The sequence below is a fragment of the Mytilus californianus genome, unplaced genomic scaffold (genome assembly GCF_021869535.1).
Source record: "Mytilus californianus isolate M0D057914Y unplaced genomic scaffold, xbMytCali1.0.p SCAF_13, whole genome shotgun sequence".
In the NCBI taxonomy this organism is placed as follows: Eukaryota; Metazoa; Mollusca; class Bivalvia; order Mytilida; family Mytilidae; genus Mytilus; species Mytilus californianus.
In genome coordinates this window covers 39,029,971-39,047,251 of record NW_026262615.1, presented here as the reverse complement: position 1 = coordinate 39,047,251, position 17,281 = coordinate 39,029,971, and positions in this window count along the sequence as shown.

Here is a 17,281-nt window from a genome sequence, read left to right as displayed (position 1 = left end):
CTTCAGATTAGCTTGCAATTGCTTATCGGAAACAGCCATTTTAAGCTTATTGAGTAATTACTAAACAAACGTTAAATAGAACACATTCCCTGGTAAAGATCGCTTGATTGAAGTCTTGTCACAGAATGGTTTGTGACTATTCATGAATTCTGGCCGTCATTCTCTGTACTTATTATGATTTGTTTAACTCCTCAAATTGATTGTAAAGGTTGTCTGGCAATGACATTATACAATATTTTTACGTATATCAATCTTTTGTTTGTTGTATAAAACAATAACTTGTTTCCGATTGTCTCCGTATGCGGATATTGAAGTAGACTTTCTCCGTTTCATCTTCCGACAAGTATTATGTATATAAAGGAAGGTTAATAGCTGTATACCGATGTCTGTTACATCAATAACAATTAGATCTTCAATTAGAATTTAAAACCCTTTATGTTTAGGTTTGCATGCCCTTATGCTATATCATCTATACAATTATCAAAATGTTAACCTGTCAGCTCAATTAAATTGATACACAATCATAAATGAGCTTCAAAATACCACACTGCTGTTGATAAAAAATGGACATGTGGATGTTATCTTATTTATTTTCTTGTACATAAGAGTGTTGAAGATGTGACAAGGATTGTGATTTACATTGATAACACAGTGATGGAATGACATGTTCGACTGATACATATTTTGCCACTTCAATCGATATTTGTCATTTTTTTTTTGGCTCTCCTGCCCGTAAACATGATAACCTTGATTGTTAATTCTGAAAACGTATAAATATGAAGAAATTTTTTAGTATAATTGTTGTTTTTCACGTAAAGTTTTCCAATGACCATCAATGAAACTGCCAATGAGAAAGATTGATAGAAAATAACCGTTCTTCTTGAAGTATGTTACCAAATAGCGGTCTAGCGCTGCAAAGATGATATATTTCATGCATGCTTATTTGATATTTATTACAAAGTCATCCAAAGGTTAAACCCATTAATGGATAGATCACTATCAAGAACATCATTTCCGTTTCAGTAAAGATGCACTTAGGTGAGGTTTAAGAATTTGTATCAGATGTTTGGACTCCTTGGTTTTTTCCTTCAATACAGGGTAAAATATTTTGCCCCATAACACCCATTTTTTCTTTTCATATAAGACTTTAATAGCTCATATAGTATCAATTTTAAATTCTTGATTTTTTTCAATTGCACCTAAGGACATCCTTAAGTAAATATAACTTGATGGCATAGAAATGCTAATGTGTCTTAATCATATTTTTTGTATACCTTTAGTGAATTATTCGTTTTGTATTTGTATCATATTTATTACTAAATATTGATAAAAATATTTCATATGATGTGAATTATGAAATTAATGTGCATGGCATATTCTGAAATATCAAATTTTCATGTGTCGTGTCAAACAAATAATAGTTTTTATACTTAGCATCGAAACTGGAATGAATCTGAATCAAATGTTAAAATCTAATGAATATAAAATTTCCTGTTTTTTTGTTGCTCAGTAGTAAACAAAACTTAATTATTCATGCCTCTCTACTGCTAGGAAATTGATTAATCCAAGGTCTGCAAAATTACTGTCTACACGTGTCTGCCATTTTGCTAATTTTCCTTCAATATATGAGTGTGTGGATAGAGTTTACAGAATAGAGAATAACAGGTCAACAATACAGAATAAAGGTAAAAATAAAACAGAATAGAGATAAATATGCCGAATACAAAGATTAGAGAATAATGGGGTGTCTAAATATAAAGAATAGAGAATCATTGGCAGAAAATAATGAATGGGAAAAGTTGCTTAAAAATTAAAGAATTATACAGTATTGAGGAACTTCCTATCCAACCACTCACATATATTTTGTTTTTCTCTTTGGCAGTTGTACCTTTAATTATATACTATAAAGCAGAATCCAACTTAAAAATGAACCGAATTAACCATTTTTCCCGTTACAAAAAAAAAGTATAAAGTTTGTGTTGTGACCGTTCGGCTAATCCGATTCTCAATACGTCCTACACCATCGACTTGATGTCAATTGACCCTTCAGAGATTTTTAAGTATCTTATAGTATTGTTACTCTTTTTATATATTTTCATTAAAGAGATATTTAGTGTCTCCCTTAGCAAGCTTGACACATTTTAGTGGGACATTACGGATTTATTTTAATATCCGCTCATATGCGGCTTGTAGTAAGTTACTGTAGAATGATTTCAAACTGAACAGACAGGATCTAGATTTAGTTGAACTGAACGTTACGTGAAATCTGTTTTACAGAAGTTTATTAATATTAAACACCCCACTAATCAATTTGTTTGGTCCTTCATTTTGGTATTCTTTTATTTGTTAGGTCATTTTTCTCTTTGTTCATATCTTTTACCCATTATTCTCCATTCTTTATATTTAAGTACACATCATTCTCTATTCTGAAATTGTTTGCCTATTTTTCTCTATCCTTAATTTCTATGTTATTTTTCTGCAATATTTGCCCATTATTCTCTATTCTATAAACCCCATCCAGACCCTCTCAGTATGTACATTGATTTTTTTGGTTAAAAGTTAGATTAGGGAGCTACCATTTGATTTTTAGGGGGCGGGATACGATGAAATTTGAAAAAAAGGTAGGACACGTGTTTTGAGTAAAAAAAAAAGGCAGGATGAGCAACTTGGCTTAAAAAAAGGCAGGATGACAATTTATATAAAAAATGACAGGATAAACTAACAAAATGGCAGGACCGAATAGAGTGAAACATAAAAAGGCAGGACAAAGATTATACCTAAAAAAAAATCCAGTGTCAGTCGGGAAAGCACGGGTGGACCGCCCTATGAAATCCCCCCCCCCCCCCCCCCCCCACATAAAAATCAAATGGTAGCTCCCTTAGTCTTTGTCAATTCTTTGCGACTCTTTGTCAGATACTATTTTATATAATAACTACAGCCTATGACAAATCATAAAAAAGGATGAAAACCTAATGTCTTCTGAGTTTTGAATTTTACTATAAAATAGCTGAGTTACTAAATATTTTGATCGGTTGAATAATACACGAGTTAAAGCTTCATTTACCAAAACATATTCGAGTTATGACAGGAAAATATATATCTAACTAAACCTTTAAACAGACTTATTCAGAAGGGATATAGTTATGACACTGTTGTCAGATCATTAACGAATTAACAATTAATCTTTCAATCAGTTTAATCGAGGTCTGGAGCTGGCATGTTAGTAACTGCTAGAAGTCCCTTGTTAATTTGTGTATCATTGTTATTTTGCTTAGTTTCTTAAGTTACCTATTCTGACATCGGACTCGGACTTCTTTTGAATTGAGTTTTACTGTGCGTATTACTGTGTGTTTGTTTATTCTACATTGGCTAGAGGTATAGGAGGAGGGTTGAGATCTCACAAAACATGTTTAACTCCGCAGCATTTTTGCGCCTGTCCCAAGTCAGGAGCCTCTGGCCTTTGTTAGTCTTGTATGTTAATAATTTTAGTTCATTTATATGTTTTGGAGTTTAGTGTGACGTCCATTTTAATTGAACTAGTACACATTTTGTTTAGGGGCCAGCTGAAGCCCGCCTCCGGGTGCGGGATTTTCTCGCTGTGTTGAAGACCCATTGGTAGCCGTCGGCTGTTTTCTGCTGTTTGGCCGGGTTGGTGTCTCTTTGACACATTCCCCATTTCCATTCTCAATTTTATTAAATAGATATAAAACAAACAGTTAATGAGGTTAAGCTAGCTATTTAACCAGGTCTAACCCACCTTTTTTCAGAAATTGCCTGTACCAAGTCAGGAATTTGATAATTGTATTTAAGTTGTTCTGTTGATTGAGACATTGTCGAGAATTTGGTTATTAGATATAAGAAGATGTGGTATGAGTGCCAATGAGAGAACTCTCCATCCAAGTCACAATTTGTAAAATTAAACCATTATAGGTCAAAGTACAGCCTTCAACACGAGCATTGGCTCACACCGAACAGCAAGCTATATACTAGTGTAAAACCAACGGTCCAATCTTTATGAAAACGAGAAACGAGAAACACTTATGAACCACATCAACAAACGACAACCACTGAACATCAGATTCCTGACTTAGGACAGGAGCAAACAAATGAAGCGGGTCTAAACGTTTTCATAGGCGCCAACCTTCACCATACCTGAAACAATAGTGTAACATTACAACATAGAAAGACACACTATAAAATATCAAATGGCTAAACTCAATCAAAACACATATTAACAAAAACAAGTGAACATACATTGAAAAAATAAATTTGATCTATGACACAATGTAAATACAAAATTAATAAAACAAGGGGGTTAGATGTAAAACAATATCAGAAAGACAATCATTCCTCAGTAAAGGACCTAAATATCGTACCCCGTCAATTATTAATTGGAATGAGTGTCGTAATATCATCCACGACTCACTTCGTGCTTACTGTTTGAAATGGATAAAACGGGAAAAGCTGACAAAAAATCTTTGGACTCTTTTTTTAATTCAGTAATGAAGATAGTTGATATACGTATACAACATTTTAAAGAACATTTTACTCTTAACAACAACCATAAAAATCCTATTTCTCGTATCAAACATAAACTAACAGAACTAGCCAAGGAATTTGTTTTTGTCCCGGCTGATAAAGCTGCTAATAATATCATTATAGTTTGACGTAAATTTTACATTGAGGTTCTGCAAAAGGAAATCACGAATTCACCAACATTCCAACTGACTTCATTTTCAGCAAACGATATCTGTAACAAACATAAATTATTAGCTACTTCTTTACAAGCAGAACCAAATACAATGACAGTCTCAACTATGTACTGGCTTCCGAAGCTACACAAATCAACTTACAAATATAGATTTATTTCGTCTTCAAGTCATTGTTCCACTACTAAATTGTCTAGTCTACTTACTAGTACACTTGGTACAATCAAAAACCTGATAATAAATTGTTCAAATAAGGCCTTTGAAAATAGTGGAATAAACTACTTTTGGAGTGTCAAAAACTCGTTGGAAGTACTTGATAAATTGCATGCATATATTGGTGATTTTGAATCTGTTCAAAGTTTAGATTTTTCTACCCTATATACCACTTTGCCTCATATTCTTATTAAGAAAAAATTCACACACCTAATTAAATGGGCATTTAAAAAGTCGGAATGCGAATACATATGTTCAAACTCTTTTAGGTCATTTTTAAGTAGCAACAAACAAAAGAGCTATGTCAATTGGACATGCTTTGATACTATATCTGCCCTTGAATTTTTACTTGATAACATTTTTGTTCGCTTTGGAGATTCCGTATATCGTCAAATTATCGGAATTCCAATGGGGACTAACTGTGCACCACTTATTGCGGACCTGTTTTTGTATTGTTATGAGTTACAATTTATGACTAAAATCAGCAAAGACCCATCGAAACAACATCTGATACTAAAATTTAACAATACTTTTAGATATTTGGATGATATATTGGCTCTCAATAATGACGACTTCAGTATGTATACTAAAGACATTTATCCTGTTGAACTTACTTTAAATAAAGCTAATACTAACAATGAACACTGTCCTTTCCTCGATCTTGATATCTATATCATTAACGGGAAGCTTAATACAAAAATTTATGATAAAAGAGATGTTTTTTTCATTTCCTATCGTTTATTATCCATTTTTAGATGGTGACGTTCCCTTGTCACCATCTTATGGTGTTTATATATCTCAACTTGTACGATTCGCTCGTGTATGTAACAACGTATTAGATTTTAGCGAAAGAAATTTATGTATTACTGAAAAATCATTACACCAGGGTTTTCGATATCATAAACTAGTCAAAACATTTACTAAATTTTATCATCGGTATAAGGACATCATTCGCAAATATAACCCAACATGCAGACATCTTATACGTTCGGTTATTTCACATCCAATCTTTTATGGTAATATTCTTTACAAAGCACAAAAATGTCAGTATTCACCTCAAAAGCTAACAAAACCGTTAAACAGACTTATTAAGAAGGGATATAGTTACGATACTGTTGTCAGGTCATTAAAGATTGCATATTTTGGCTTTAATATTGATTCACTTATAGGGTCTTTGCATCGGAATTAAACATATTTATTCTAAAACCAATTGTTGGCATGACACGGGTTATGTTCTCATATATTTTATGATGATACTAAACCCCTAACAGTAGGGATTGTGCCTGATATTCATATGATGAAGACATAATCTTTCAATCAGTTTAATTGAGGTCTGGAACTGGCATGTCAGTAACTGCTAGTAGTCTGTTGTTATTTATGTATTATTGTCATTTTGTTTAGTTTCTTTTGTTTTCTATTCTGACATCGGACTCGGACTTCTCTTAAACTGAGTTTTACTGTGCGTACTGTTGTACGTTTGTTTTTTCTACATTGGCTAGAGGTATAGGGGGAGGGTTGAAATCTCAAAAAACATGTTTAACCCCGCCGCATTTTTGCGCCTGTCCCAAGTCAGGAGCCTCTAGCCTTTGTTAGTCTTGTATCATTTTTAATTTTAGTTTATTGTGTATAACTTGGAGTTTAGTATGACGTCCATTATCACTGAACTAGTATACATATTTGTTTAGGGGCCAGCTGAAGGACGCCTCCGGGTGCGGGATTTTCTCGCTGCATTGAAGACCTATTGGTGGCCTTCGGCTGTTGTCTGCACTATGGTCGTGTTGTTGTCTCTTTGACACATTCCCCATTTCCATTCTCAATTTTAACCATAACCTTGGACAAAATGCCGCCAAATAATATAACGTACACAGGTAAATAAAAATAATTTTGTTGCAAGGTATACATTGGAGTACAGAAATAATTTTTACAAAATAAACGATTTTGTTGTTCCTAGTATGAGAACAAAAGTTAAAATTTATAGTCATACCAAACACTTACGAAAGGTGGTATATATTAAAAATAGTGAGACTAGATATAACACCGAAGAAGTAAACATTAAATAACAAAAATACATTACAAATTGTATTAACAGGTCAATATGAAAGTACGATTTAAGAGTACCCGCAGTTACTAAAAGCTAGTTAAAAGCCAAAAACAATTAATAATAAAAAATCATGCATCAGAGACTTAAATCAACTAAAACACATCCCAGGGATTTAGTGTTTTAACGTCATGGAGAGTCAAAGAAGACATGACTTGTGCAATGCCAAAATAAAACTATCGACAGGCTGTAGGATAGTTGGGAGTTAATCTGTTAATAAATATGTATAATGTAATATATAGATAGTAGAGTAATCTCTATATAGAAAATGAACGTGGATGTGTATTTATACATCCCAAAAAACCGTTTGAAAAGAATACAAATTTAGTTATGTTTTAATTTGCTGATGACAAAATAGATATTTGTGCCAATGTAAACTATATTCAAAGATCTAATTACAAGATTGGTAAGATAACCTTTACTAATAAGTTTGTTTAAAGGTTCGATGAGTTTACACATTCCGCGCTTTTAGAGCAATAATACCGTAAAATTTAGAATGTGAAATACCGTTTTTAATAAGTTTTCTACAGGTACAGCCAAATTTACTAATCAAATCTTTGTATCTATGGAAGAGTTTAGTAAACGTTTTAAGTAATTTATGGTAACGTAATCCCTGTCTGAATAATTTATCAGTGATACATTGATTACGTTCGTTAAAATCTATGACATCACTACACACACGGGCATAACGAACGAGTTGGGATATATAAACACCGTATGATGGAGCCAAAGGAACATCGCCGTCTAAAAAAAGAAAATTAACAATAGGGAATGAACATTCGTCTCTTTTGTAGTAAATTTTAGTATAGAGATTCCCTTTAGAAATTGAAATGTCCAAATATAGAAAAGGACAACTACTGCTGTTTATGTTAGAATTATTTAAAGTAAGTTCCTTCGGGTAAATTTCGGTAGTATATCTAGAGAACTCTGGATTATTTAACGAAAAAATATCGTCATAGACAAGATAACGGTAGGTATTGTTGAATGTGTCAACCAAATGTAACAATGACGTGTCTTTACTGAGTTTGGTCATAAACTGAGCAATACAGGAATAAATCTGCTATTAAAGGGGCGCAATAAGTGCCCATAGAAATACCTACGACCGGTCGATACACTTTATCGCCGAAACGTACATATATGTTGTCCAGGAGAAAATTTAAAGATTCAATCATATCTTCACATTTCCAGTATGTTTATCTAGCATACTTTCTTTTTCGTTACAGAAAAAGGTTATAAACGAGTTACAGCAAATAAATTTGCAACACGATTTTTCAAAAGTCCATTTGATTAAATATGGAAATTTTTTCTTGGTAAGATTGTGTGGAAGTGTAGTGTAGAGAGTAGAAAAATCATAACTGTCAACAGAATTAAAAGGACCATCAAAAGCACGAATTTTATCTAAAACCTCTAAAGAATTTTTAACACTCCAAAAATAATTAATATCATTATTTTCAAAAGCTTTATTACAAAAGTTAATAAAAAGTTCTTTGATAGTAGTAAGTGAGGTAATTAGAAGTACTGACAGATTAGTAGTAGAACACTTACTAGATGCGGAGATGAAACGAAATTTAAATGGTTGTTTGTGGAATTATGTAACCAGTACATAGTCGGGACTTTCAAATGTTCAGAAGAGGCTTTAAGCTGGGTAGTGGTAGTGATATGCTTGTTTACAATTTGACTCTCTGTGGAGCGTACGGATCTGAATGTAGAAGAATTGATAATTTCGTTTTGGAGAACTTCCGTGTAGTATGTGCGTCACATCACCACTACATTATTGGCTGCTGTGTCTGCCGGTATGAACACAAACTGCTTTGCGAGTACTTGGAGTTTATTTTTTATTCTAGAAATGGGTATATCATGAACCCTATTATTTATTTCAGAATTGTTTTCAAAATGAGATATACGAATATCAACAGTATTCATAATTTTATTCAAATAACTGTCCAGAGATTTTTTATCAGATTTTTCACGTTTACACCAATTTTTACAGTAGGCAGACAGAGCTGCGTCTGTAATGACCTGACGACACTGTTTCCAACCTACAATAGATAGAGGACAATATTTAGGTGCTTTCTTAAGAAAAGTTTTTACCTCACGGTCTTCAACGATGTTGAGGTCTCCTGTAATGCCATGACCATAGGGAACATATCTAAAACTAGATGTTTCACAGTCTCAAGTGGAAGGAGCATTACTTTCTATATTGACTTCTGATGTTACTGACATATAATTAAAAATCAAACTTCTGCTGTTTTTTTTGTACGAATACAAAATAATAGGTGGTTCTGTATTATCAAAATATGGAGGTTTTTTGGCTATGGATGGTAGAGTCATTGAATATACTAGATAAGTTAATAAAATCAATACCTCTATTTATATATTTTGATTTAAGAAAATGCCGTTTACCATTTTCAGGTTTATCGATACTAGGAAACATCCTAAACTTTATATCTCCTATTTTGATAACAAAGAACCACCTATTATTTCGTATACATACAAAAAAACCAGCAGAAGTTTAATTTTCAATTGTACGTCAGTAACATCAGACGTTTATAAAGAAAATAGTACTCCTCTCACTTGAAACTGTGAATCGTTGAATATTGATAGTCCTTTTGATTCTGTTGACAGTTTTGACTTTTCAAATCTGTAACCTACACTTCCACACAATCTTATCAAACAAAAGTTTTCCTATTTAAATAAATGGTCGTTTGGTAAACCTGAATGCAAATATATTTGCTGCAACTCATTTAAAGCTTTCTTCTCTAATGAGAAAGGTAAATATGCTAGATATACTTACTGGAGGTGTGAAGAGATGATCGAAGCTGTTAATGTTCTCCTTGATAATATGTATGTACGTTTCGGCAATAAAGTTTATCGATAGGTTGTATGTATTCCTATGGGCACCAATTGCACCCCTTTAATAGCAGACTTGTTCTTGTACTATTATGAATCACAGTTTATGACCAAACTCAGTAAAGACCCGTCTAAATTGCATTTAATTTATAAATTCAACAACACTTACCGCTATCTTGATGATATTTTTTCGTTAAATAATCAAGAATTTTCTTAATATACTGCCGAAATTTAGCCAAAGGAACTTACTTTAAATAAATCAAATATATATATAAACGGTAATAACTGTCCTGTCCTAGATTTATATATTTCAGTTGTACACGGGAAACTCTACGCTAAGATTTACGACAAAAGGGACGATTTTTCATTCCCTATTGTTAATTTTTCTTTTTTAGATGGTGATGTTCCTTTGGCACCATCTTACGGTGTTGTGATATATAACTGTCCTGTCCTAGATTTATATATTTCAGTTGTACACGGGAAACTCTACGCTAAGATTTACGACAAAAGGGACGATTTTTCATTCCCTATTGTTAATTTTTCTTTTTTAGATGGTGATGTTCCTTTGGCACCATCTTACGGTGTTTAACTTATATAAACACCGTAAGATGGTGCCAAAGGAACATCACCATCTAAAAAAGAAAAATTACTTAAAACCTTTACTAAATTCTTCCATAGATATAAAGATTTGGTTCTGAAATTTGGTTGTACCTGTAGAAAACTTATTTCAAACGGGATAGCACATCCTCATTTTTTACGGAGATGTTGTTTTCATGGCTCGGAAATTTAGAAACGATCCCGGTAAACTTATCGATCCTTTAAATAAACTTATCCGAAAAGGGTAACAATTCAACATTGTAACTAGATCTTTGAATATTGTTTTATTGGTATTAATACTGATTTTGTTATCAGTAAATTAAAATCAAACTGAATATTATTGTTATATACATATGCACATTCATGGCTCTACAATCTGTCGATACCTGTATTTAGCATTGCACAAGGTCATGACTGTTTATGACGTCTTTATACTAAATCCATTGGATGTTGGATGTGTACTGATTGATAATTTAGTCTTAAAAACATGATTTTTTATTAGTTGTTATTGGCTTTTGAACTAGCTACAATGTATCAGTAACTGCGAGTACTCTCAGATCTGTGCTAAGTGTCTGTTTGTTTTTGAGATGTACAAGTACCCGTCCACATCTACGTTGTGTTTTTGTTGGATGTATTTCTATTTGTATCCATCTGATGAGTTAAGCCTTTTTCCACTGATGTTTATAGTTTGTTCTTATGTTGTACTGTTACACCACTGTCCCAGGCTAGGGGGAGGGTTGGCGCCTGCAAACAAGTTTAACCCCGCCACATTCTGTATGTGCTTGTCCCAATTCAGGAACCTGTAATTCAGGGGTTGTCGTTTGTTTGTTTTTCGTTCATTATTTTGTACATAAATTAGGCCGTTAGTTTTCTCGTTTGAATTGTTTTACATTTTTCATTTCGGGGCCTTTTATATCTGACTATGTGGTATGGGCTTTGCTCATTATTGAAGGCCGTACGATGACCCATAGTTGTTAATTTCTGTGTCATTTGGTCTTTTGTGGAGAGTTGTCTCATTGGCAATCATACCACATCTTCTTTTTATATGTTTTAATTTGTTGATGACAAAATCGATGTTAGTGCCAATGTAAACAATATTCAAAGATCTTATTACAACATTAATAAGATAACCTTTACTAATAAGTTTGTTTAAAGGGTCGATGAGTTTACACGGATCACAAAGTGATTTCCGCGCTTTTAGTACAATATTACTGTTTTTAATAAGTTTTCTACAAGTACAGCCAAATTTACTAATCAAATCTTTGTATCTATGAAAGAATTTAGTAAATGTGTTAAGTAATTTATGGAAGCGAAATTCCTGACGTAATAATTTACCAGTGATGCTTTATGTTTATATGATATATCACATAGGAACGTCTACTCCTGTAAAGATGTAAGATAACTTCCATTTGTTATATTTTTCAAAAACATATTATTTTTTATTTTATTAAAGATGTGAACAAATCTTTTAAGGATACAGCTTTGTCCTTAGAAGCCCCAAATTCTATGAAATGAATAGGCTTAGAGTTACGTATTGATAAACATATTTATACATTACAATTTACAGTTTTCCGTATATATAACAGTGCTTTTCAGTATACATGGTGTATATCTACTTTGTAATCAGATAGTCTCCCATCACCACTAACCGTCACACATTGCTTCTGGTCCTGGGCATTGCCTATGCACCATGTGCATTAATTCCTGGTCCTTTTTTTGATGAATTATCGGCGTTGTTCGATGACTCTGCATGGCTTTTATCATCAGGAGTATTGGATCAGAAGTAGGCACCAGAGGCTGGATATAAGAATCCTTTAACTACAGAAAGCAAAGATGTAACAGCTTGTAGTTAATGATGTTAATAAATTAAAAACTGGGTTTGTACTTACATGAGCAACACGACGGGTGTCACATCTAGAGAAGGATCTACTTACCCTTCCGGAGCAACTGAGATCAACCCCGGTTTTTGGTCGGGTTTGTGATCCTCAATCTTTGGTTTTCAATGTTGTGTTTTGTATACAGTTGTAAGTCTTTGATCGTTTTTAGTTTTTTGCCATGGCATTATCAGTTTGTTTTCGTCTAATAAGTTTTTATATGAGGACGAAGTCCCCAATTACGATAGAAAAATCAATAAAAAATAAAATAAAAAAATAAAAATCCATTCTACTAATGAACTAAAAATCGTTAACTTTTTTTCTAACTTTTTTTATTTTCCCGCATCTGCGCAGAAATCTTTCCCGGTATCGTTTAGGCTCGGGATTTGAGTAAAATGTTATGGGGACGTACCTTATAACGGTAATCAAATCATATAAAACTACTAAAAATCAATATAAAAAATCAATATACTAATTAAATCATAATCGTAAACGTTTTTTCTAAATTTTTCCAACAGATACATTTGTCCTGTTCTGGTTCTGTTGACAGACAATGCCATGCAAGTCATACGATTTCCCGAACATTTTATCGATTACCAAAAAGAATATGGACAACAACTCAATAACAATAAAATGTGTATCCTTTTCATGTACTTTTTTAATTTATGGTAGTCGTTGTTTAAATGCTATTTTGTTTTTCATTTGACATTTAGCAAAAAGACACGAAGATTCAAAGTTGTATGAAGTTATATAACATTTTTTAATTGGTGATCGCCATAATTAATGATCATTATATATAACACTTGTCGGTTATGATACAGATCCGCTCCTTAACAACTCGAAAGATGGTCGATGCTTCATGGGAATACGTCTTCTTGTTTACATTAAAATAACAGAGTTTTCTGCCTTTTTTACCATTTAAATCAATGTACATTTAATTTAGATTTTGAAATGATAAAAAACGTTACCTGATGATAGCGGTTCTTTGTTTACATTGCAAATAACGTCAGCACAAGGATAAAAGCTTATGTGAACGGTTACTGCCAGTCACCACTTATAAAAAAGTAGTGCTGCATATACCTACGCGTATTATCATATACAATATCATAGGTGCCTGCAGGTCACCATAGTTCATCTGTATCAAATGTGCCTGCAGGTCTCACCAAAATTTATCTGTACCATAGGTGCCTGCAGATCACATCACTTAAGATCTGTAACATTGTCTATCATTTGAGTCTGCAGGTCACACTGTTAATTATCTGTTCCATAGCCTATAATATGTGCCTGTAGATCACATCTCCATATACCTCCACCATATGCTATTAAAGGTGCCTGCAGGTCACACTTTCATTTATATATTTGTATGGTAGGTGCCTGCAGGGCACATCACTATAGAAATTTGCACCATATAAATATATAAAAGGAAGATATGGTATGATTGCCAATGAGACAGCTCTCCACAATAGACTCAATGACACAGAAACTAACAACTCTAGGTTCCCTTACGGCCTTTAACAATGAACAAAGCCCATACCGCATAGTCAGCTATATTAACGGTATAATTTAAGTACAAAATAATAAACGAAAAACAAATATGTAACACAGTAACAAATGACAACTACTGAAATACCGGTTCCTGACTTTGGACAGGGCAGGCACATACAGAATGTGGGTCGGGGTTAAACTAGTTTGAAGGCGCCAACCCTCCCCTAACATTGGACCGTGGTGTAACAGTAGAACATAAGAACAAACTATAAAAACCAGCTGAAAAAGGCTTAACTCATCAAATGGATAAAAATAGATATATATCTAACAAAACACAAAGTGGACGTGGATGGGTACTTGTACATGCAAATAACAAAAACAAAAACAAAAACAAAAACAAAACACTAAGTATATATCTGACAGTACTCGCAGTTTTCATAGGTGCCTGTAGGTTATTTAAATTATGATCTGAAGCATAGCCTATCATAGCAGCCTGCAGGTCACACTGCCATTTATCTGAGTACCAAAGCCTATCATAAATGCATGCAGGTCACATCACCGTAGATCAAAGCCTATCATGGATGCCTGCAGGTCTCACAGCTTTTTAGCTGTACCATAGTCCATCATAGGTGCCTGCAGGTCACATCACCATAGATCTGCACTATAGTCTTTCATGGGTGCCTGCAGGTCACACTGCTATTTATCTGTACCTTAGCCTATTATAGGTGCCTGTAGGTCATACACCTTTTTATCTGCACCATAGCCTATCATAGGTGCCTGTAGGTCACACTTCTATTTATCTGTACCATAACCTTTTATATGTGCCTGCAGGTCACATCACCATAGATCTGCATTATAGTCTATCATAGTTGCCTGTAGGTCATACACCTTTTTATCTGCACCATAGCCTATCATAGGTGACTGCAGGTCCCACAGCATTTTATCTGTACCATAGTCTATATGTGACTGCAGGTCTTATAACTTTTTATCTGTGCCATAGTCTATCATAGGTGCCTTCAGGTCACACTGATATTTATCTGTTCTATAGTCTACCTTAGGTGCCTGCAGTTCACATTACCATAGCTATCATAGGTGTCTGCAGGTTACATCACCATAGATCTGCACTATAGTCTATCATGTGTGCCTGCAGGTCACACGGCTATTTATTTGCACCATAGCCTATCATAGGTGCCTGTAGATCATACAACTTTTTATTTGCACCATAGCCTATCAGGTTTATCATAAGTGCCTGTAGGTCACACAGAGTTTTGCATGTACCATATCTAATCATAGGTGCCAGTAGGTCACACCGTTTCTTTATGTACCATATCCTATCAATATCATAGTGTCTGCAGGTTTATTATAGGTGTCTGTAGTCACACCGTTTTTTTGTGTTCCATATCCTATCATAGGTGACTGCAGGTCACACTAAAATTTATCTGTACCATCATTGCCTTCAGGTCACACTTTTATTCATATGTAACATTAGCCTTTTGTAACTACCTGCAGGCACACTGATATGTATCTGTACCATAGCCCATCATATGAACCCGCAGGTCACGTCACCATAGATCTGTATCATAGGTGAATGCAGGTCTTAGCCTCATAGATCTTTATCAGAGCCCATCATAGGAGCCTGCAGGTCACACTGCTATGCATATGTAATAGCCTTTAATCGGTGCCTGCAGATAACACAGCTTTTTTCTATACCATAGCCTATCATATGTGCCTGCAGGTCATACTGAGAGCCTGCAGATCCAATCACCATATAGATATGTAGCATAGGTCCATGAAGGTTGAATCCAATAATACTATGTGGATAAATACCATGGTGACTTACAGGCACCTGTGATAGGAGAGAGAAAATAACAGGGTGACCTACAGACACCTATAATATGATATGGAAAATAACATGGTGACGTACAGGCACCTATGAAAAGATATGTAAAATAACAGGGTGACTAACAGGCCCCTCAAACATGATATCGATAAATACCATGGTGACCTATGATAGGAAATGTAAAATAACAGGCTAACATACAGGCACCTATAATATTTCATGTTTAAATACCATGGTAACCTACGGGCATCTATGATAGGATATGTAAATTAATACGGTGACCTACATGCACCTATGAAAAGATATGTAAAATAACAGGGTGACTAACAGGCCCCTCAAACATGATATCGATAAATACCATGGTGATCTATGATAGGAAATGTAAAATAACAGGCTAACATACAGTCACCTATAATATTTCATGTTCAAATACCATGGTAACCTACGGGCATCTATGATAGGATATGTAAATTAATACGGTGACCTACATGCACCTATAATATGATATGGAAGAGAATAAGGTGACATACGGGCATCTATAATATGATATGGTAACGATAAAAAAGAAATCATTGTGACATACAGACACCTAGGATATGTATGGTACAGATAAATAATATGATATGGTAAACAGCAGAGTGACGTACAGGCGCCGTTGAAATGATATGGTAACGATAAAAAACAAACAGTGTGACATACAGGCACCTATGAAAGGATATGTAAAATAACAGGGTGACTTACAGGCACCTATAATATATTATGACTAAATACCATGGTGACCTTCGGGAACCTATGATAGGATATGTAAAGTAACAGGGTGACCTACAGGCACCTATAATATGATAAGGAAAATAACAAGGTGACATACGGGCATCTATAATATGATATGGTAACGATAAAAAACAAATCAGTGTGACATACAGACACCTAGGATATGTATGGTACAGATCAATAACAGGGTGACCTACAGGCACTTTAGATAATAGAATAGGATATGGTAAAGATGAACAGGAATATAATCTTCAGCAACTTTGATAGGATGTGGTAAAGTCTAATATTAGATTACCTACAAGCACTTTTGATAGGATATGGTACAGATCAACAACAAGATGACCTATATGCACTTTTGAAAGGGTATGATACAGATAAATAGCAATGTGACCTCTTGCACTTTTTATGAATTTACTGTTCGCAAAAGTATGAATTATTCGAAATACTTAGGATTTTCCTATCCCAGGCATAGATTAAATCAGCCGTATTTGGAATTTTGGGCCCTCAATGCTTTTCAACTTTGTACTTGTTTTGGCTTTCTAACTCTTTTGATCTGAGCGTCACTGATGAGTCTTATGTAGACGAAACGCGCGTCTGGCGTATCAAATTATTAGCCTGGTACCTTTGATAACTATTTGATATGATATGGTGCAGATCAATAGCAGGCACCTAGGATGACAATGGTACAGATCAATAGCAGTGTGACCTATAGGCACCTTTTTAGGATATGATACAAATCAACAACAGGGTGAACTACATGCTCCTCAGATAATTATGGTACAGATTAATAACAGGGTGAACTACAGGCACCACAGATAATTATGGTACAAATCAATAACGGTGA